The sequence below is a fragment of the Pleurodeles waltl genome, chromosome 5 (genome assembly GCF_031143425.1).
Source record: "Pleurodeles waltl isolate 20211129_DDA chromosome 5, aPleWal1.hap1.20221129, whole genome shotgun sequence".
NCBI lineage: Eukaryota > Metazoa > Chordata > Amphibia > Caudata > Salamandridae > Pleurodeles > Pleurodeles waltl.
The window spans coordinates 744724000-744746354 of record NC_090444.1 but is presented as its reverse complement, the minus strand read 5'-3'; the positions used below and the strand labels follow the sequence as shown (position 1 = coordinate 744746354).

The window sequence follows — 22355 nt, the reverse complement described above, 5'->3', positions numbered from 1 at the left end:
CAAGTAATCACTTATATATTTAGCATCATTAGTGTACTAAGTCCTCAAACAAAAAAGAAGGAACGTACAGTTGAATCTATAGGGATATAACAACTTAAAAGATTTCATATAAACAAATGATGTGTGTAACATCACTCCGAACCCCAGAAATAAATACAAGGGCTAAAACAAAAAAAAGATGACCAAACTCACATCACTAGTACTGTGCAGCAGTAGTTCCCAACCTGTGGTCCAGGAAGCCCGAGGGGTCCGCGAAGCCTCCTCAGGGGGTCCGCGAGTGCTTAGAAAATGAAATCATATTAACACATTAATAAAGTGTATATAAATAAAGCGGCTTTATGTACGACTGAAAATTTTAAAACTTACTGTAAATGTCAAGGAATTTGAAACTGGAGGCTAAAAATTAAATTAGGAGCCTCAGATTGATTTGTGGGAGAAGTGTAGGTGCATCAAACTAAATGTAGTATGAATGATGTGTGGCTTCAATTGAATTTAGAAACGCTCCAACCTTCCTATTACATTTTTTTTTTATTTAAATTTGTTCTCGAATTAGGTAAAATGTGTTATCATTTGTATATGTGTTTGTGGAATGCTTCTTTCTGTATTTTTTTGTGTATTGTTTTGTGTTTCAAATCATCAATGTTTAGGCCGGAGTCTACGGGTTCCATTAATAACTCAGTGGGAAGTGCCCGGACTCCAATAATGATCCAATGGGGGTCCCCGTGTTCTAGTAATGATATAGTGGGGGTCCACAGAAGTCAAATGGTTGGGAATCGCTGCTGTACAGTAATAAGGTAATAGAGTAGGAGCAATGTAGCAGATGCGAGTCATAAGGGTCACCTAACTCCTGTATACTGCTGGGCATCTGTGAATATTGGAATTAACATTTTAATGCATCAAGACAGGATCAACGTTAGTCAAGTACAATTCCGTCACCAGAGGAAATTATAAAGAAAATATATTGCTTCTAAAAACAGGCAAACTATTAACCTTAGCTTTTTCAAAATTGTTGGACAGATCATGGCTAGTAACAAGCACTACCTATTGTATTGGCTTTTATATTTTGGAGTTTCTAACCTCAAGTTAATCACACTGACAGATTACCAAATATCCGCAGTTACTACAAACTGCCATTCACTGTCACAAAGGATATACTGGCAGCTTTTGATGTGCACTGCAGCCCCCATTTCAGGCAGGGGGCGTGCGAAGGTGCAGAGGTGCTACAAACCTGCCACGACTAAGAACAAGTAATCTCAGACACTGATGATCCCTTGGGGGTCACATTCCAATTCCCTGTTTTTTACCGACTGTGCCACTTTATACAGAAACCACACTACTGCAATTTAGCCTTGGTCCTGCTCCACTAGAAACAGCCCAGCCAAGTCAGGACCCCTCTGGATGGATACCAGAAGCTAAAGGTGTAGGGGCCAAATTAAAGTGCTGCTGGAAAAATCTCCATCCACCAATGTGACAGAGGTTTTTTTATATGCAATCACAATTGTAGAGGAAAGTTCCAAAAGTGCACTATCCTCTGTCATTATTGACTTATTCCTTGACGCCTTGTTTAGTGTGCTTTCTGGGAGCACATTACGTTCGTACATGCTACAATATTGATCCAATACCATAAGACTAAATATATTCCGAGAAGCATAAGGGTACCACTCAAACCAATGTAATGCCAAACCAACAAGAGATTCATTGAGAGATGTTATTCTACACTAAGTAAATGTTGCTTGGATTTAATTCTGCTCATAGTGGAGGAACTTTCATGGGTCAGCAAAGATTTAGAGGAAGACACCTCACCAATAAATCTTCGTAGTCCTAATGTATTGAAATCCCGGAATGAAATAAAACATTGGAGGACTTGAACAATAAACTAGTGGCATACATAAGAGAAATTAACGAAAAAGTGTGAACATTCATTAGAGGGACAATTGATTACAAATTGGACAAGACGTATTCTTGGGTAGTGGTGTACAACTAAAAGTGTGCGGGGTGTGAGCTTCAGATTCCCCAACAATCAGGCTGGTACATAATGTTAAAATGCATTATACGACAAGCAGGGCACAAGAAATGGGCTAAATGGCCAGGGGAGACGGAGAGGAATGTGGATAGTAGGGATTCTAAATGAGAGAAAATGCATTATTTTGTAAAATAATTAACATTTTTGAAGTCTTTCCAAATGGTGAGAGGGAGAGAGTGTGTGAGTTTTTGTCTATGTCTGTGAAAATTCATGGTGAAATCCGACAGACGTCTCACTATACCCGACTCAAAACACATGTACCCAACTATTTATCACAAAATATATTCATTAGGGGGGTGTAACACCCCACACCCACACCCTGAAGCTGTACCACTGATCAATAGAAGGTATTGTCAAAAGGAACTTCATTTTTCCTCATGTACAAAACTAACAAGTTGAAAATAGATGTTTTTTATATTCATGAGAAATTTTCATTTGAAGTACTTTTTAGGAAACAAAGAACCTCCAGTCAAGATTCTAGCATAAGCGCATATAAAGAGGTGAAAATAAAAAGTACATTCATGTCACTAGCGTCACTGGCCACCTTCAACTTATTAACAGTGATTTAAAGGAATTACATTTGAATGAAAGATGTTGCTACAATTTCAGGTAAAAGGGTAAAAGGGGGCTACAGGGACTATAATTATAGCAACATTACTCTGCAAATGGCTGGTAAAGGAGGCGGTCTGGTCATAAAGGATACAGAACATTACATGAAAAAGTAAACAGGCGTGTAAATAGCACAACTGTTTATATTCAATTGCAAGGTGATCCAACCTTGGAATTCCAAAGAACCCTAAATGCAATCTTGAACAGAGGAATTAGGTTGGATTACCAACAAAACAAAACAAAACATTTCTTACAAACACTATATCCTTGACAACCGTGCCTATACATGTTTCCCAAAGTGCAGGAACTCGACTGATCCTTCATTCCATTCGATCATGTCTGGGATGGTTTAATTCATGAGCAGGTGGGCAAGTACACTGATGAATTTCTGCAAACTATTGTACAAAGTACGAGATCAAATTTGAGAGAGTCGACTGATTTTGTTAATACGAACACAATGGTGAACCTTTCAACAATGGATAGCCTGCAGTTGTGCACCGCTGACGTAAATGCATTATATAATTCCATTCCACACTTAAAATGCCTAGAAGCAGTAGAGTGATCTTTGACTAATGTTGAATACATCAGAGTGAATACACTATTTCGGATTTAACTGTTACATTTTTCACTATACCTCAGTTATTTCAATTGGAATGATATATTTTTTTCTACAAAAGAACGACACATCAGTTGGTTTCTCTGGGGCCAAAAGCTATTCCAACATCTTCAAAGCCAAAATTGAAGAAGATTACATTTTAAATAACACTGGATGGAAAGAAGGTTTAATTTTGTACTTGCGATGAACAGTTTCTGCGTTGAACATTTTCAGAATTTCAACTCTGATTCACTCAGAAAATATCTATCCTTTTCGCAATTTACACACAACTTACAAGTGAATCACGACTGAGCCATAGAGTTTCAAGCACAACGAAAAGGAATATGCAATGAGATTTCAAAGAAGCGGTTACCTAGGCGATATTACCTCAGACACGATGAAGAGGAATAACAAGAATGCAGTACCAGAGCTACTGACTGAGACCATCAAACAACTGAAGTCATGTTTCACAGTTGTTTCCAGGTTTTCAACAAGCAGCACCGCTATTAAAAATATAGTCAACAGCAGATGGGAAATATCCCAGAGATTTTGACACAATATACTTGGCACGACCTTTGTTTGCGTACCAACAATCCATGAACATCAAAGAGATGGTTACCAAGAAACAAATAACAAAATATGTTAAAAATGATCTCACATGAACTGCTCCTTGCAACAACTGTGTACACTGCAATAACCATTTCAGGGACATTGATTTTAATCCCCACAAGGGTAACAGAATCAAATAAAGATGTTGAGAGGATTGCAACACAAAAAATGCATTTACCTGCTGAAATGGCCTTTTGACCATAAGCAAAACAGAGAAAACTTAAGCTATGCATCATAGTACATAAAAGCAACATTCATAAGAATAATGTCAAATCGATAGTAACTGTGCACTTCCATTATCTCAAACACAATGTCACACAACTTAGATTGCACATATTTGAAATCATTGATTATGTGATAAACATGGAAATAAAAAAAAAATGTTTACAAATAGAAATTTTAGGATGAAATTGATGGACACTTCAAATCCCATCGATCTTAATGACAGATTGTCATGCTATTTATGAAATGTAGGCCACTGTGCAATGCATTGTTTATGAAACATTGATGTCACACATGAGAGAATTGGCCTTTCGCTTAATGAGATTAAACTTTGTTGTTTGACTTGTCCACTTCAGTAGCGCATAGCAGCCATTTCCCCTATCAATATCGGTACTTGTTTTGGCATTCCTGTTTGAAGACTACAAAAGATACGGGATATTGGCCTTTCGTTTCATGGTTCAATTGCATTGGTAAAAGATTATGACATGCTTAGATTTAGAGGTTTTTTTCTAGGATGGCCACACTTCTCATGGCTTGTTTATAGCAGGTCATACATCTAGTCCTAGAGAAAAGACACAGTCTTTGAGTTCTTATTGTTTAAGTAAGGCTCATACTTAGTTGCTCCTTTACTAATTGGGATGCATTCATACAGAGGCAAACAAAAATATTGCCTGTCCATTCTGGGGCTCCAGATATTATCAAGTGTTACGGCACTTAAAGGTGGAATTTACATCAAAAGGTTTCTGCATGTGCTGTGATTGACTTACAAGCATATTTTTACAAAATTTCGCACTAGTGTAGAGTGTTATTTAGGTGACAGAGCCTGACAAGACCAACTCATTTTGTAGGTGCAAGCAGTGATTCGCACCACATGCCTAACTGTGTCCCTGTGGTTTGGAACCAAAGAAAGTTTTCTGCTTTAAACAAGTACTGGGGATAGTCAGACCTGATTAAAATTGTACAGTTGCTTTCTAGTAACACGTGAACCATCTAGGTTGTTGTGCATCAAGATAAGGACTTTATATTTGTAGTCTTTTAGTTTTATACGAGTTTAAGCACAGACCTAGTCAGCTCTTTTATGACTGTTATATCGGTGTGATCAGGAACGCAGTAATATTGCTTGTAAATAATTGATTCATTGATTTGATGATGTTGTATACTGAAAGACATCTGCTACAACAAAGTGGTAATAAAAAGGCCTGTTGTTTCCCTGTAGCATTAACAGGAAGTCAGCCTTATGTCCCTTCAAGTCAATTTCCTTGTCCTGGCTACAAAAGGGAAAGCAGAAAGTGATTGCAGGCTTGGGTGTTAGCTTGAGACAAGGTAGGCATCTTTGAAGTTAACTAAGTCCTTTCAAAGGCACAGCAACACCTCCCTACACCCAACACCTTTTGTCCCAGTCCTGAACGCAAGTTCACACCTCATTCATACCCACTCAAATGTTTGCTGACAGAAGGGAGAGAGCAAAATAAATATTTAGCTTCCAGGGACTTCAAAATGTGCAGAGGTGACTTTCTAAAAGTCATCTTTCCAAACTATTTATCACAAATGTGACTTCACCCATGAACTTGGCTTGTAATAAATATTTCAAAAAGTCCAAAAGTTATATTTATAGTGGTTTCCTAGGCGGAGATAAAAATTATTAAACTTAATATAGTATCCCAATGCTATTCTATGGAACAGCCAACCCTGCTACAGTGACAGTAGATTTGAGGTGCTAGTCACTGTCAAGGACATGTTTAACATTAACAATTACATGCCCTACTTTTATATACCATGCACCCTGCCTTAATGGGTAGTAAGACACGCTTAGGGGTGACTTATACATAATAAAAAATGTAAAAGGAAGTATTTAGGCTTTTCAAATGGGGTTATTTTGAGAGGTCAAATTGGCAGTTTCAACCTGTAGCGCTGCCGATGGTAGACCTGCAGTCCTAATTGCACTGTCACTGCTGTGGGTGACACAATGGCCCATATTTATACTTTTTTAGCGCCACAATTGAGCCGTTTTTTGACGCAAAAGTGACGAAAACTTACAAAATACAATTGTATTTTGTAAGTTTGTATCGCTTTTGCGTCAAAAAGTGGCGCATATGCAGCACTAAAAAAGTATAAATATGGGCCAATGAGTTCTGCAGCCCACTGGTAACATTTAACTTTACAGGCCTGTGCTACACTTTGTCGACTATATATTAGGAGCGTATAGGTAAGTCAATATCTCAGTTAGTAGTATGCCAATTTCAGCATGTTGAAAGGAGGAGCACAAGCACTTAACCACTGGTTAGCAGGGGTTGGAAAGGGTAAAGTGCAGAGAGTTCTATAGCCAGCAAAAATATGGTTCAGCAAAAAGGCAAAAAAATCTGGGGTGGCCGTCAGAAAGACAAATTTCCAACACACTGACTAGACGTTGGAACTCAATATCTCATTACAAATCTTCTGCTGTAATGAGATAAATATGACTCACTAACAATGAGCTCTTAGTTAAGGTATTTTAAGGGGGTTAAAAGCACACGTTTTTGTTTAACAAGAAATAGATTAGATATTTTGGTAAGAATTGTTTGCGTGTTACAGAAATTATTTTGTCGACTATTAGGAGTGGTCATTGATACATGCACATATTTCTGTTTTTTGGAGCACATTTTCACATATTGATGTCAATGTAATACAAAGTATACCGCATGTTGAAGGACTTAGGCCTGAAATGCATTAAGGACAGTGTGAAATATGGAGAATCATTGATACCGTAAATTAATAATTGATATGAAAATTGAAACAATCAAAACATCATAAGTAATATTAGGTGATTTTAAACAATATGGAGAACTCAGCATGCATCTTTATTTTAAATAAATACAATTTTGTAACGAAGAAAATTTATGTGGAATGAATGTGACTTAGCATGTTTGCTGTAGCAAAACTGTGCATCTGAAGGACTGACTTTTTGATGACAGACAGCTTGACAAGAGTTTTTTTTTTATAAATCATACTGATGGTGGAGGGTCACAACATTTTTAGTTTTCTGCTATGGTGGGGCTGGCTTCTCCTTCCATAACAAGAACCAGTTTGGGAGAGTAACCTTCTAGTGAACATTGTGCCGTTGCTAAGCAGTATGGTAGAATTCCCATTATTTACCTGGGCATTGGAAATGCACTCTCAAAAGGGGGCTGGTCCTTTGTCAGTGCCAACATGTTTTCCTCTCTAACATGCTGTGGGTGTTTTTGAGTGTGTTAGTGAAAGTGAAAGTCACAATACTTACCATGCCCGTCTTTCACGGGGACAACTACTCTGTAAATTGTATCAGGCCCTACCCTAAATTCAACCACTCCTGTTCTGTCAATTTTGGCACAGTAACCACTCCAAATGGTTGGACTGAGTGGCAAAGGTAGAGGTCCATATGACGGTGGGATCCTCACCATGGCACCAACTTCAAAGAGTGTCTTCAAACACTGGAGGTGTAGATTCTGGTGGGTGTTTGTGAAGTCCCTGTTAACCTCTCCTTTAAATCAGGCAACAGGTCTCCATTTGCCTAACACAGACTGATGCCCCCCCCCATCGAGATGTGGGGCTTCTGGGACTTACTCATGTACAGAATTTCATAGTCCTGTGGCTGAATGGGGGTCTCTGATGGGTTCCCCTGCACCATATTGGGCTCAGGGGCTGGTGTTATGCCTGTAGATCTCTGTTTCTGGGTAGCATTCTTGTGATGTGTTGAGAAGAAGATGAGACCGGAGAAAGATTGTTTTCACTTCATAATGCTGGCAGTGCCTCCTGAGACACAATATAGGGTAACAGTCAAACATGTGCTCCTAAATAAAGAGCTGGGTGAGTGATATCAAGGGTAGTCTCGGGCATCCTGGTCCTATAACATGGAGAAATATTAAGGCCCATATTTATACTTTTTTAGCGCCGCATTTGCGCCGCTTCTTTACGCAAAAGCAGCGCAAACTTACAAAATACAATTGTATTTTGTAAGTTTGCGCCAATTTTGCGTCAAAAAATGATGCAAATGCGGCGTTAAAAAATTATAAATATGGGCCTACGTATCTGTATTCACAACTGATCATCGCCACAAACCATAATGTGAGTTTGCATTCTATGGGACCTTGTCGTGGTCCGATAATCAGTGAAGCTAAGCAATGCTAATGGCAGTACGGTACTGTACAAATCTCTGTAACATAACAATGGCAGCGATGGCGGTGATGAATTGTCATTAATTTTTCAGGAGAGAGGGAGTATTAAATGAAGTAGGGTTAGGATGTTCCACGGATCTGCATTCTTATGGAAGGAATAGGAAGCATTAACAAATTCACTTTTGTTTCTATAAATGGAGGCTGCCTACAATGTGATTTCTTTTATTGCAGTACTTCAGATTATGCAAGGCAATATTCAAGATTTGTCATGTTTGTGTACCCATGATCATTCAAGTGCTATAAAGTGGAACACATGCTATTGCCTAGTCACTAGGGCCCATATTTATGGGGTTTTGTGGCACAGGGCAGGAATGCACTGTACTTTTCCAATATGGTGCACTTCTGTCCTTTCCCCTGCGCTGGTACCCTTTTGACAACCTAACGCCAATGGAGGCACCATCGCACCATGGTGCAAGGGTGCCTGTGTTGCATGCAGGATTGTTTTGGTGAAGGAAGAGACATCTTCCTGCACAAAAACAATCCTGAGAGGTTTTTTTCTTGTTCTATGTGTGCTACACAATGCCTCACACATAGAAAGAGGAAAAAACACAGAGAAATAAAGATATTTCTCCTCATTACGTCTCTCCTGGGGAGGTGTATCTTTTTTGCGCATTCCGAGGTTTACCAGGTTTGATCAATCTAGAAATGCATCAGAAAACATGAGAGTTGCGTTGAAACACCAACGCAATGCTCATGGAATGCCTCCCTTACGCAGAGTAAGGCATCGCGGTGATTTGTGCTGCCTTGCCTTACTCCACATTTTTGAAGCCTTTCAAAGCTAGGCAAAGTTGCTGACTGTGGTTTGCGCTACACATGTACCACATTGCGTGATGCAAGCATGGCGCAAACCGCTCATCAATATGTCCCTAAATATCTTCTTACGAAAAAAACGGGCGACTGCCTTAAGAACTTAAAGCCCCTCTTGCTCCCCAAGTACCTCAGGCAAAAAGTTATGCGCCCATACACAAACATCTTGACTTTTTTTTTATATGACGCTTATTACCAGCCTTGCAGTTTTGTTGCACTATATATATTAGAGGCTCGAGTCACAAAGTTACAGCCTAGAGACTGAAAAATGACACTTATGGGATTTGACTAATTTTCGTATATTTCAGATTATGGAATCACAGACCGCATACATGCAAAGGCATGTCTGCATAGGGAAATGTAGCAAGTCCACATCTCAGCAGGAGGATATGCAAAAGTGTACTCGCACTTGTCAACAGTTCATTTTGTTTCTCCATGAGAATAATGATCACTTATAAATGCAGATATACTTTTCGGTGTAACTAGATCATTTTTCGATAACAACATTTTTTGTGCTTGTTAGAACTCCAAAAAGTGAAATCAAAAGGGATTTGGTCTTTGTTTTGGAGGAAGTGTAAACTACAGTAATGTACAGGGGATAAGGCCTTTAAAAAATCGGTAGGTTCAGAAACAAGTGTTGGCTGTATCACAGCGTCAATACTAGAGGGTAGATTTAAAAAAAGTGGTGCTGCATTTAATGCAGCACCACATTTCTTGTGCCCCTTAGTGCCCCTCTAATGTCACCAAGGGCGGCCATATTTAAGATAGGGTGCACCATGGCGGTAGTTAGGAAACTAGTGTCAACATTTTTTACACTAGTATGTCGCTTTGCAGGATTAGCGTAAAAAATGTTGACACTAAGGCCCATATTTATACTTTTATTGTATTTTGCAAGTTTGTGCCGCTTTTGCGTCAAAAAATGACACAAATGCGGCACTAAAAAAGTATAAATATGGGCCTAAATCCTGCAAAGCACATAAAGGCCCATTATCAAAAATGCTGTTCCTCCTTTTAATACCTGCTCTGTGCAGGCGTTAATAATACCGCAAAAAATGGCACAAAGAAATCTTTTCGATTTCTTTGTGCCATTTGTTCCCCCCACTCCTCCCCACGTGGGAATGCCCCGTCTAAAAATGTTTAATCAACCTTAAAAATCAGCGTGTTGGTGGATCATTTAGGGTTTCAGATGAGTTTCAAGAAATACAAAGTTCTCAGGTAACATCGAAGGAGTAGGAATCACAAGAAGAGTGATTACGTTATTTGTGAGAAAGCAGAAGTTCAATAAGGTCTTACATTGTTTGAGTTAACTAGTCTCATGGAAATGGGTTTAGAGTTCAGTAGCTTAGGTGTATGATTCTACCTGGAGAGTTGGAGGAGTTACATATATGCAGAGAGCTTATCAGAGATCAAAAAGCATTCATGAGGAAATGGTGTGCTCCTAGAGCAGTCTGGCAGCATGTTTCTGGATGCTGTGCTCAGCATATGGTTAAGCATTCTCAGCACTTAAAGTGTACTGGCTTTTCAATGCTCCTAGTCAGCAGAAATGGTGTTTGTCAAGTTTCAGGGAGTATCTAGAAAGAAGGGTTGATGCCTTCACTGCGGAGTCTACAGCTGTGAAAAAGATATCAAACTTGGGCTGCTTTGTGTGCCCAGAATTTCAGTAAATGGGTGTTAATAAGACTTATAAACTTATGATGAGTCCTTTAAAAATGGTGGTCTAGTCAAGCGAATTCGATCTGAATTTCCTAACTCATGATTAAGTACAGTATTTTCCTGTGAGGTCAGTTCCTGTTTGACTCATACAGAAAGAGTCATTTACAAGAGATATATGTTCCACAAAGCATGCTTTCCATTATTTTTCTCTCATTGTTTACCCCACTATTACTATCTTTGTATCAGATGTTTGCTTCTTATAGCTGGAAATTCTACTGGATCTATTTCTGGTTATCCTGGCTTAACTCTTTTCTCTTCCCTGATGTCAGAGAGAGATTGAGGCCTTGCTATTAACGTCTGTATTAACCTTCATCGCCAATCAAGAGCTACAATATTGCCAAGCAGCCTTTTACACTTTGTGCTTTTTTCCTCCAAACCTGGACAGGGTAGCACTGTGGCTACTGAGAGCAGTATCCCTTTCCTCTGGCATTCAAGTAGGAGAATCAGCAGACGTTCTGTGTTCAGTCCTTTACAGGATGATATTTAGACTTGTTAATGCCTTTGCTGTGTAGGCAACAATTTCCTTGCCTCTAACCAAGAGAAACCCCCCAGAGATGGATGTGGTTAGGAGAAAGGTATTTTGGGAAATTTAAGTGTTGTGCCTTGCTAAACATGTCATTTTGTAGATGTACCAAGGCTCTTCTCAATCAGTAGCTGTTTTAGGAAAAAATGAACAGGTACGATTTGGCCATTAGCTACCAGATGCCAAGTGTAATTAGAAAGGATGACTGCTTTATGCCATGGCTATCCAACGGAAGCCATGTGTTGACACCAGAAGTGTCCCCGGTCCTCCCATGCCCTGTTTATCTTCATTTTACCCTATGTTTTCTGTACCATCCATGCTTTCACTGTGCCTCTATGCCTCTTCAGTGCCTCCAATCCCACCTTTTGCATCTTTGCCAGTGCCCCTAGGGAGCCATGCAGTGTTTTCCTTGCCATGCCTTAATTTGCTTGTGGGTCTCTATGTCTCCCCTAGCTCGGACCTCTTCATGTCCTTAACAATACCCCAGGACCTTTTTGCCCTCTCACCCAGTCTTCCTCCAAGTGCCCCATGTGCTTCCTTGCTTGTGAGCACTGCACCTTTTGTTGGTGCCTCCTTTTCTGTGTCCCCTGCTCCTCCTTCACTGTGTGGCCTTGTGCAAATTAACACTGTTCTTGTTTGAACAGTAGTCACCCGTTCCATGTGAGAGAATGGGAAGCAATTGTCCTTTTGCATAATGAATCCTGCACCTATTCTTCCCTTGCTGTAAAGTATTTAGGCCCATATTTCTACTTTTTGACGCAAACCAATTTTATAAACCGGCTACCGCCATTTGTACGCGCCATGTGGGTGCCTTATTTAAGGAATGACGTTAGCCGGCGCTGCGGACTGGTCAGAGTAAAAAAAATTACTGAAACCAGTCAGCGCCAGCGTAGGAGAAAATGGGGGTTGTGCGTCAAAAAATGGTGCAAGTCAGGTTTGAGGCAAAAATCATGCCACAAACCGGACTTGCACCATTTTTTGACGCACAACCCCCATTGAAATGACTCCTGTCTTAGCAAAGACAGGAGTCATGCCCCCTTGCCCAATGGCCATGCCCAGGGGACTTCTGTCTCTTGGGCATGGTCATTGGGCACAGTGGCATGTAGGGGGGGCCCAAATTAGGCCCCCCTATGCCACTTTAAAAATAATTTAAAAAAATACTTACCTCAACTTACTTGTACTTACCTGGGATGGGTCCCCCCATCGATGAGTGTCCTACAGGGGTGGGCGAGGGTGGCAGGGAAGGGCACCTCTGGACTCCTTCCATGGTCAGAGACCATGGAAGTGAGCCCACAGGTCCCTTAACGCCTGCCCTCACCCAGGCGTTAAAAAACAGCGCACATCAGGATTTGCGCCGTTTTTTAAGACCCGCCCCCTCCTGTGCGTCAAAATGACGCAGGAGTATAAATAAGGCGCACAGGCATTGAAATGTCATTTTTTGGGCAGGAACACGTACCTTGCATGTCATTAACGCAAGGCAGTTTCCCGCCTCCAAAAAATGACGCACACGGAGGAATTGTGACGTCCGCTGGCTCTGGCGTCAAAGTTTAAATATGGTGCACGGTTTGCGCCGAATGTGCATCAAAATTTTTGACGCACATTCGGCACAAACAGAGTTTAAATATGCCGCTAAGTGTGTGCTGTGGGGTGCAGGAGGGGGTGTCTATGTGAAATTTGCTCTGCCGTACAAATCCTGTGTTTTATGGCTGCTTCCACTGTGCCTGACAAAGCGGTACCTTTTCTGTGACTGAAGAAGCTAGTAAGAACCATTTCTCATTACAAAAGACACAATAACTCTATCTTAGTCAATTTTCGTTTTACAGTTATAACAGAGACAACCACTTGCAAAAACACAGAAAACTGTGGAAAAGGGAAAAAAGGACCAGATGCAGGAGTAACTGTTTGAACAATACTGGTACAAATTGCACCAGAATTTTTGAGATAAAAAAATCAGTTTACAAATTGACCTATGTATTCATTTGTTGGTTCATACACTTTTGAATTGTTGTGGGTCGCAATCTGACCTACCTCATGAATATTAATAAGGTAAGTCATGAATTCCGATGCACTATCACACAGACCATCATAGGATTGTTGGCCTTCTCGAGTCAACAGACCTCTATGTCTGTTAGCGCTTTTAAATAAAACAAACTTTTATTATTAAAATGCAACCCGTTTTCATTAAAGGAAATGGGACTGCTTTTACAATTAAAACTTTTTTAGACCCCTGCCAATTCCCAAACAAACTTTTAGTTTGAAATCCCAAAGGCAAAAGGGTCCTAGAAAAACCCACGAATGGGATACCTTCTCCTTTGAGGTCTTGGTAACTTTTTCAGTGTTTTAGGTCTATATTGTGCAGCAAAAAATGTTTCATAGTACACTGATTCAGAAGTGATGCCTACAGCCCATGCCTTCCAAAGAGCCAATCAGTATCCTTTCACAAACCTATTTTGAGCCGTAAACACATTTATGACTGCTAAAACAGAATTAGTTCATCAGTAAAAAACATTTGAATGATCACAAACGCGGAATCAGAGAGTTTGCAACAGTAAAAAAGCGTAGTACATCTCGTTCCAGAATCTTGTTCTACACATGCAACCAAGCTTGCATGGGAGAGCTAAACAATACAAGTTGCAGACAAATGTTTAACTTTGGAACCTGAACTCTGTCCTCCTTCCTAGTGACGCAGGTCGGTTGTATTTTTAGCCGCCCGCAGCCCTCTTATCAGAGGACTTACATAGTTTTAACCGTGCGGCCAAGGTGTGTTGTTATGTTTTTTGTTATCTTCTCAACGCTGGAGCCTGCTCTGGGTGAACCGTGACTCAGCCGGCTTGCTCGTGCTCTTGTTTACATGCTCAGGACTCACTGTAGGAGTAAAAAAAGCGCCGCACGAGCTCTTCCTTGTAGCAGCGGGAACACGTTGTTCCAGTTAGACTAACGTGTCATTCTAATTGCCGCCTCAAATGCCGGTTTATTTCAAACAGACGCTCCCGCCTTCTATCTCGACACAGTCTCCACATGTGAGGGAGCATTGAAGAAAAGCTTTACTGGTCAACCTCATATAAACTACAGGTTCGGTTCTCTAGAGTGACGTCAATTTTGTCTACCCACACTCAAAACCTCATAAAGCATTTAGGAAAAACACTTTTTACTATTTTATTAATTGATGTTTTATACAGAATCGATACATGAAAAGCGGAAAAAGCTGAAAATTAACACATGCCAAGGTCTGCCACTACAGTTTTCAGAGATGTTGGCCCAGTTGTGCAGGTATGTAATGTATCTTGGATATATGGACAACAATTTTGAGGAAATTGTGTGGCGTGGACCGATATTATAAGGCGCTAGAGCTTCATGGACATGGTTACAGACAGCAATGAGCTTGGGGCTCGGGGACAAAGACTGTTTTGAATTGTAATTACTTTTATATGGTGGTTTCTTCCTCTGACGAGTTGTAGAAACGCTCTGCACAAGGCAGCACTCTGCTCAGGAAACCTCAGGTTAGTGGATCATTTAATTCGATGGCTATTGATTATTGGGATTTGTATTGAGCTCGCAAGGAAACCAACCCATGCATTTACTCCAGGTGATTTGTGGAGCCAGTAGCAGTTAATAGTAGGTGTGATAATAAGTAGGGCGTGAGGGAGTTAATTGAGTTGGTTGGTGGGATTTATAGGAGAGCAACAGGAGATTGGGTATTGTAAGGATACAAGAGCATATGAAGCGTTTGGGGCTAATAAACAGATGTGAGGAGCTTGGGGACATTTAGACAGATGCCACAGGGACTCGGGTTTCATGGGTAGACACTTTGAGGAGCTTAAGACTTGTGGGCATAAACTTTGAGGAGCTTAGGACTCACAGACTATGATGAGTTTAGGACACATGGACCCAAGCCTGGGAGGAGTTTGGGGCTAATATGAGACACATTGAGGATCTTGTGCCTAATGCGCAGACACTGTGAGGAGCTGGGGCTTCATGGGGAAAACCGGGGAGGAGCTTAGGCTCATGTACAAACACTGTGACAATATTGGCACTCAAGCAAACATTATGAAGAACTTTGAACTCAGGGCAGACCTGTGAGGAACTTGGGCCAAATGGATAAACACTGTGAAGTAGTGGTGCTGCTGTGTAGAATATCAGCCCTCCACATCCTCAATCAAAGACAGGTTATGGGCCTGGATGTGACTCAGCTGACAGCGTGCATTGTGTGAAAAATACAATAGCTCACTTATTACATTTAAACTGTTACATGCTGTACACTGTTTTGACACAGCTTGGTGGTTACAGCGCTCCATTAAGAAACTCAAACAAAACATAAGCATTGACAAATAAGTGTGGCATTGGCTGTCAGTCTTCTGCCTTTGTCAGTGCTTGTTTTGTTTTGTCATGGTGTTTGTAAAACTTTATTGTTGGGCGTTGATCCTGGGCCCTTGACGATATAGAAAAAACATTGGCTTAAAGCAAAACATATGTTTTTGTTCTCAAAAATGATATATTGCCATTGAAGTATCTAGTACTGAACGGAACTTTTTTGTGTGCAGATGTGATCCTCGTCGGGGAGCAGAATGCTGTCACGCACAGAGAAGTTAGTGAATGGATGAAGTAGCAGGCCCATTGTGCCATGCTGTATGGTGTAGAGGGTGGGAGAAAAATGTGAATGGCACACGAACAGACCAATGGACGATGAAGCCTGGCTGAAAGCCCCTGTTAATAAGTGAAATATAGATATAATGTTAGTAAAATTAAAAGGTCTTGGCTAACGCCAAGCATAAAAACAAACCCTGCATGATATTTCAATATATCTGGTTTACATTTATAGCGTTGGAACATATCTTTAGTCTGTATATCTTTATTTACATTCTTAGTAGTAGTAACAACACACTATTTCTTAACTGCTTCAATGAGGTGGACGAGTCATTTGCATCAAACTCATTACCTTTATAGCGCGGTGGATGGGAGCAGTTCTTCCACTGTACTGGTAACAAAAATACTTCTGCTGTAAATAGCACAAGAACGTTCTTCTCAAAAGATAAAAGCTTCTCCTTGCATCCCTGGTCTGCTTTGTTTTTGTTAACTGCGGCTCGCAGCGCGCACAGCGCTCTTACGTCACAGTATACAAAGTAAGAGCAGACAGTACCATTAGATGTGATTTGCTTTCATGGTTGTGGGCCATAACCCTGCCTCTGAACATTGATCTGTGTGGGATTTGTAGTGTTGGAAAGGGGATAGTGTCACCTTTCCAGTGGTACATCTCTCAACAGAACCCCTGCTTGGGGATTGTCCCGAGACTACAATCCTCAAGAAGGGATCCAGCCAGTAGATACCAAGTAATTGTTTTTTTTTGGGGGGGGGAGGCAGCCCACTGGCATGAGAAAGTGTCACGCTGTTCTTTCTGCACCCGTAGGGACAGATATGGGTTGTTTACCCCAATTTACCACCCTGGTTTAGGGTATGGTGGAGGGTAGAAAGCCTACTAAACACAAGAACATTTTGGTATAAAAAACAGGTGAAGGCCGTGCCCCCTCCCAGGGCAGTGAACAGTGCGACAGATGTATCCACTCTGGGCGCTGACCTGGGAGCACACTGGCCTAAAGCACCTCCTGCAGACAGCTTTGTGTGTCCAGCTTTCAGGCAGAAATTAAAATGTCAAGGTAACTCTTGTGATTATGTTCCAGCTAGAGAGATCGGAGTTTTGTCTAGTATCAGATTTCACTCGCCATAAAGTAACTCTGAGGGTTACTAAGCATGCTGTGAAGAGCAGATCTGTAGCTTATGTGAATAACTGAGTGGATCAGTATAGCCAGCCTGTACCAGTGTTTAAAAACAAATGAAATGTATGCGAGAGAGGGACTATGGAGAGATGAAGGTAATTTTTGCTGGGTATTAGAATCGGAGGAGGTCATGGGAGTGGGGGCACCAAAAAAGATTGTCACACCTGGTGCCACCAGCACCAAAGCCTAACCTGCCCCCACCCCAAAAGGGGTAATATAGTATTTGTGCCTCCTTAGGGTGTTAGTTGGGGGGCTTCAATCCCAATCTGCCCTTCAGGACGGCCGAAAGCATGCTACACACTGGACAAAAAGTTAACATTTTGAACAAAGTTTCCACCCCAATCAGCAAAGCTCTCAAGTAAGAAGAAGGTAAGGTCCCACTAAATGAATAACATTTTTAATGTCAGATTGCCATGAGTTCAGTGAAGTTCATGAAAGGAACTGCAATAAGAACCTTTGTTGCTCCAATTCGAGTTTTATTTTGGAAGACAAGTAACCCCCGGTTGAAATACAACAGGATGGGTCCCACAGAAAAGCAGAAGCTCAGCCAACACGTGTTTCGCCCCAGAGGCACGTACGCCAGGGCTTTTTCAAGGCATACTATGTAGTCACTATTCGGCTTGCAAAGAAATCAGCTGAATAAACACTATTTCATTAGATAGTCTATTTTGTGTCGGTGCAGTCTAGTATTCAAGCGTTCGTGTCCGTCGCCATTATTTTAAACGAAAAAAAAAGCTCTCAACCTCATCCTCAACACCTCCATCGATACAGCCACCGCCCTGGAAGCTTGAAAGCACACAGTCATCACTGTTGTCCTGAAGGAACCCTCAGTAGACCAGCCAAGTTCACAAACTACCAACCATTCTCCTAATACCATACTCAGCCAAGGCCCTAGAAAAAAACATCAAGCAATGCCTCTCTGACCATCTGACCAACCACCAGCCCCTGGATGCCACAGAGTTGGGATTTAGACCAAAAGACAGTACTGAGACAGCCTTAATCACAACAACAGATGACATGCGGATTATCTTTGACAGATGAGAAACTGCAGCTCTCGTCCTATTAGATCTATCTGTAGCCTTTGACAGTCTCTTATCCCATCCTGATCAGACAACTCCACAAGACTGGTATCCAAGGACCAGCCCCCCAGTAATGTGCACCTTTCTGACTGGAGCAATCCAAACAATCAACATGCCGCCTTACTCCTCAGAAGTCCAAAAACTAATTTGTAGAGTCCTACAGAGTTCCTCCCTCAGCCCAACTCTCTTAAACATCTACATGATTCCACTGGCAGGCGCACTTGAGCCTACAACATTAACATACCCACCTATGCAGATGACATGTAGCTGATACTGTCCCTCTTAGACAAAACATCCAGCAGAAGAAACTTCTGCTCCTGCATTTCCAAAGTAGCCACCTGGATGACATCTAGCTCCCTCAAACTGAACTCAGAGAAGACTGAAGTGGTGCTCTTTGGAAAGGATACCCCACCAGAGTGGCCCACAGATCATGGACCCAGACTCATCTCCAACCTAAACACAAGAAATGCTGGCTCATCATTGACAAGAAGCTGGACATGTCTGTTCAGGTCAATGCTATGACCACATCTAGCTTCCACAGCGTGAGGATGCTTAGAAAGATCTACAAGTGAAGACCAAACAACACCGGAAAGACAGTCATCCAAGCCCACTTCACCAGCAGACTAAACTAGTCTCATACGTCAGTCCTAAAGCAGAGAATAACCTCCCACGCCACATCAGAGACCCCTTATCTCTTCTTGAATTCTGTAAGAAGCTAAATTATATTTGTGTAAGTCCCCAGGGAGTTAGCCTTCACTCACCTGTAAAGTGCCAGGGTACCCTCACAGGTGATAATGTGCTGAAAAAATACACATAGCATAACAAATAAAAAGAAGGAATGACTGTGGCCTGCTCAAGCATTGGGCTGTGGTTCCACACCATAATGGCCGCCAGTGGAAGGATTTGGGATTTTACTCCCAATCTGCCCCGGAGCTGAAGTGGCCTCACCAGGGTGAGTCGTGCAGTAATGTCCTCTCACTGAGGATGGCATCTACCTCCTATCCCTCACTATTTGTCTGAGGTTCAGTTCTCTCTGTTTAGGAACAGTACACCCATAAATCTGTTTTTTCTTTAACATCCTGGGCATCCATCTCTCCCAGTTCTTTTCTCACCAGTAAGATCTCATTGCCAAGGATGTAGTCTATGGCCATCTGGTGACTGACAATAAACTTCCTCTTGGCAAGTGCCCCCTTCCATTCAATGGATACCATGGACATAGGCAGATAAAGTCCTGCCCCAAGGCCTGTGTTAACCTACAGACCAGTCCTGGCAGTAGCTGTTCTAGGGATACCAGCCTTGCTTTCACCATGGTCTGGCTGAAACAGATATCCCCCAGGGCAGTGACAGATACACCATTCACTCTGACTTCTTGGAAATTATGTCTGCTACCCTCAGGGATCACTAGTTTACCTTTTGGGTACACCTACCAACTAAGGGATACTAGGGCATGCTCTACCCTCTCTTCATGGGAATAACCTCCTCACAGGGCTGCATTAGCCACACCTGTGCTTACCTGTGGAGAGAATCCTGGAACATACATAGTCCCACTTTGGGTGCCCTGACTGGAGAATGTCATAACACCGAGGCAGGTGAAATGATGCCCTGGGCTTCTGCTCATCAATTCTCCCATCCTGTGCTATGAAGAAGTCCAAAAATCCTTCCCCTCAAAACAACTTATGAGGCACTTTAGGAAACTTATCTGTATTATCCTGGCCTACCCTTCTTTTTGTGGAGGGGAATCTGAACAAGCCTTTCTGTGGTCACTCCCTCATACCTCCTTTGATACTTGGTTTCAATCCAAAGGCTAGCTTCCTTCCCAAACTATCTGGGCACGGTGAAGTGAGCTCAATCAAACAGTTAAATGATAAACAGGTATATTTGAGTTACACAATACATTTTGTTAGTGTACTAGACAAGGCACAAGTCCAGCGCCATCTAGTTCCACAATCTGGTGATGTGTAAATACTCCAAGTGTGGCTGTCTGCAGGCAACACAGAGGGAACTCATCTAGAGCCATGTTACTGAGGATCCCCATCCATTTATAGTGCACCCTCCTGCCTAGACACCTTGTCAGATGGTACACCCTCTCACAGAGGTCAGACAGAGGTTGTACATCCTACTTAGCATCCATTTTTTTATGAGCCCAGTCCATTTTTCCTACGTGCTCTCTCCTCCTCCAAATCCCCTTGTCTGATGTAGCTGCTTTTTTTGCTTTTGACCAGTTCAATACAACAGCTTTCAATGTTCTCAATGAATGGTCTGCCATGGACTCCCAAGCCATGGCGATCTTGAGCCTAAGACATAAATCTGTGAATGTGTTTGAATTTTTTGGACATGAGTCTCACTTCTAGTAGGCAGTGAACAAGGTCAAGGACGGAAAAAGCCATGGATGAGTTCTCCCACATATTGGAGCACATCTTCCCAATACCGGAAAATCACCAGGAACTGCCATTATTTGTGAAAGAAGTCTGCCACTGGTTCTGCAAAGTGTGGACATGCGATGGATGCCCCAGTAAACATCTTTCCCACACTTTCTGATGTAAGACATGTGTGGTGAAATATACTAAATAAAGTGAAGAATAGTCTGGTATTCGTTGATACCCCTATCACTGATCTCAGGCATTGCCTCCCTATAGTTGGTGTAAATTCATGCCCCACGGTACATTCCCACAAATGTTTAAGCAACTCTGCATGATGTTCCAGTTGTTCCCTTAGCACCCCAGAAATAGTTGTGATAGGTTTCCTCTGGTGTCCATGTGTAAGTGGTATTGTTAAGCCTGGGTCGGGTACATCTTGTGCAGCTCACCTCCATCTCATCACTTTGGTCAAGGCCCTGTACAACAAAAAATGTCCTGGGCCCAGCACATATGTGTCTCTTACATTGTCAAATGTCTGCACTCACCCATTCTTCACTAGGTCTTCCCACACCTCCACTCCTGCTTTAGTCCAGCTATTGTATATCTGATTTATAATTCGGATCCAATTTAACTGAACTCAATTAAGTTGGATACAAATTAATCGAACTTAATTGAGATCAATTAAGTTGATCCGAATTATGATGCTATGTAGATGGTAGAGTCCTCTAACTCTGAGATGAGGTCTCTCTTTGAATGAGTCCCACTTGACTTTTCTGTTCAGGTATACATATATTGACCTGTGTCCTGTGGACATATAGGGTTGTCCTTTTTGAACATATAATATTCAGTCCAGCTATTGATCTGATGGGTGAATTTCCAATTTCTGGTCTGGGGTAAGGACCAGATAGGTAGATCTAGAGAGTAGGGCATTGTCCCAGTGCGGTTGAGGACATGTTTTCTCCAGTATGCCCCAGCAACTTTCAGAAGCATGTGGTCTGTTTTTACCCTCGGCACTGCTACCATAAGGTATTCTCGGGTACTGTAATCTCCTAGCCCCTCCAACAGATCCTCCCATTCCTTCGTGATGACGTTCACTAGCCAGCGCATGACCCATTGCAGCTGGGCCGCAGTGAAGTACACCTGTTAGTTGCTCTTCATGGTATATGTTGCCTCCTCTGTATTTTATCGTGCCCAGATGATTGGAGGTGGGTGGATGGCAAAATTGACAACTGTCCTTCTGGTATTTTTAGAAAACGGAACATACAGGGTTTTTCCCAATTGATCTTAGGATCCCAGACATCTCTAAACTCATTAAGGAGTTTGATCAACAATGGGACATTGGTGTCATCCACTCACAAGTAAATCAGGGCATCATCAATACATCATGATATGTTGTGAGTCTGCCAATCAATTGTGATCTCTCAATCATGGCCTATATCTTGCAAGAGACATGCTTGGGACTTCATTGCCAATGCAACAAGTATTGGGGAAAAGGGACATCCCTTTTTGGTCACTCTCTTGATTGTAATGGGGTCTGAGACTTTGGCAGCTGTGCATATCCATGCCAACAGGTCCATGTACAGTAAGGACACCCACTTATGGAATTCCTGTCCCGCTCACATTTTGGCGAACCACAAAAAGAAATGGCTATCTCAAAGTATCAAAGGCTTTTTTGATAGCAAGTGATGATATCTAGTAGTAGACTTTATGTTGCTTGACCCAGTTGATGATCCTAAACTAGCATCTTAAGTTTAGAAACATGTTCCTACCCAGTATGAAGCTGTTTTAGTCAGGGTGTTTGCCAGACTGCATTACAAGAATTAGGCAGTTTGCCAGTATCTTCCCTAGGACCTTGTA

The 22355-nt window shown here is 41.7% G+C and overlaps 1 long non-coding RNA gene across 1 annotated transcript; it reads left to right on the top strand.

Moving 5' to 3' along the window:
* The first annotated feature begins 14293 nt into the window (after positions 1–14293).
* Positions 14294–15916, top strand: LOC138297307 (uncharacterized). The gene is made up of 3 exons (XR_011204011.1): positions 14294–14363; positions 14471–14561; positions 15833–15916. It is a non-coding gene; the product is annotated as an uncharacterized lncRNA (long non-coding RNA).
* Positions 15917–22355: the final 6439 nt, after the last annotated feature.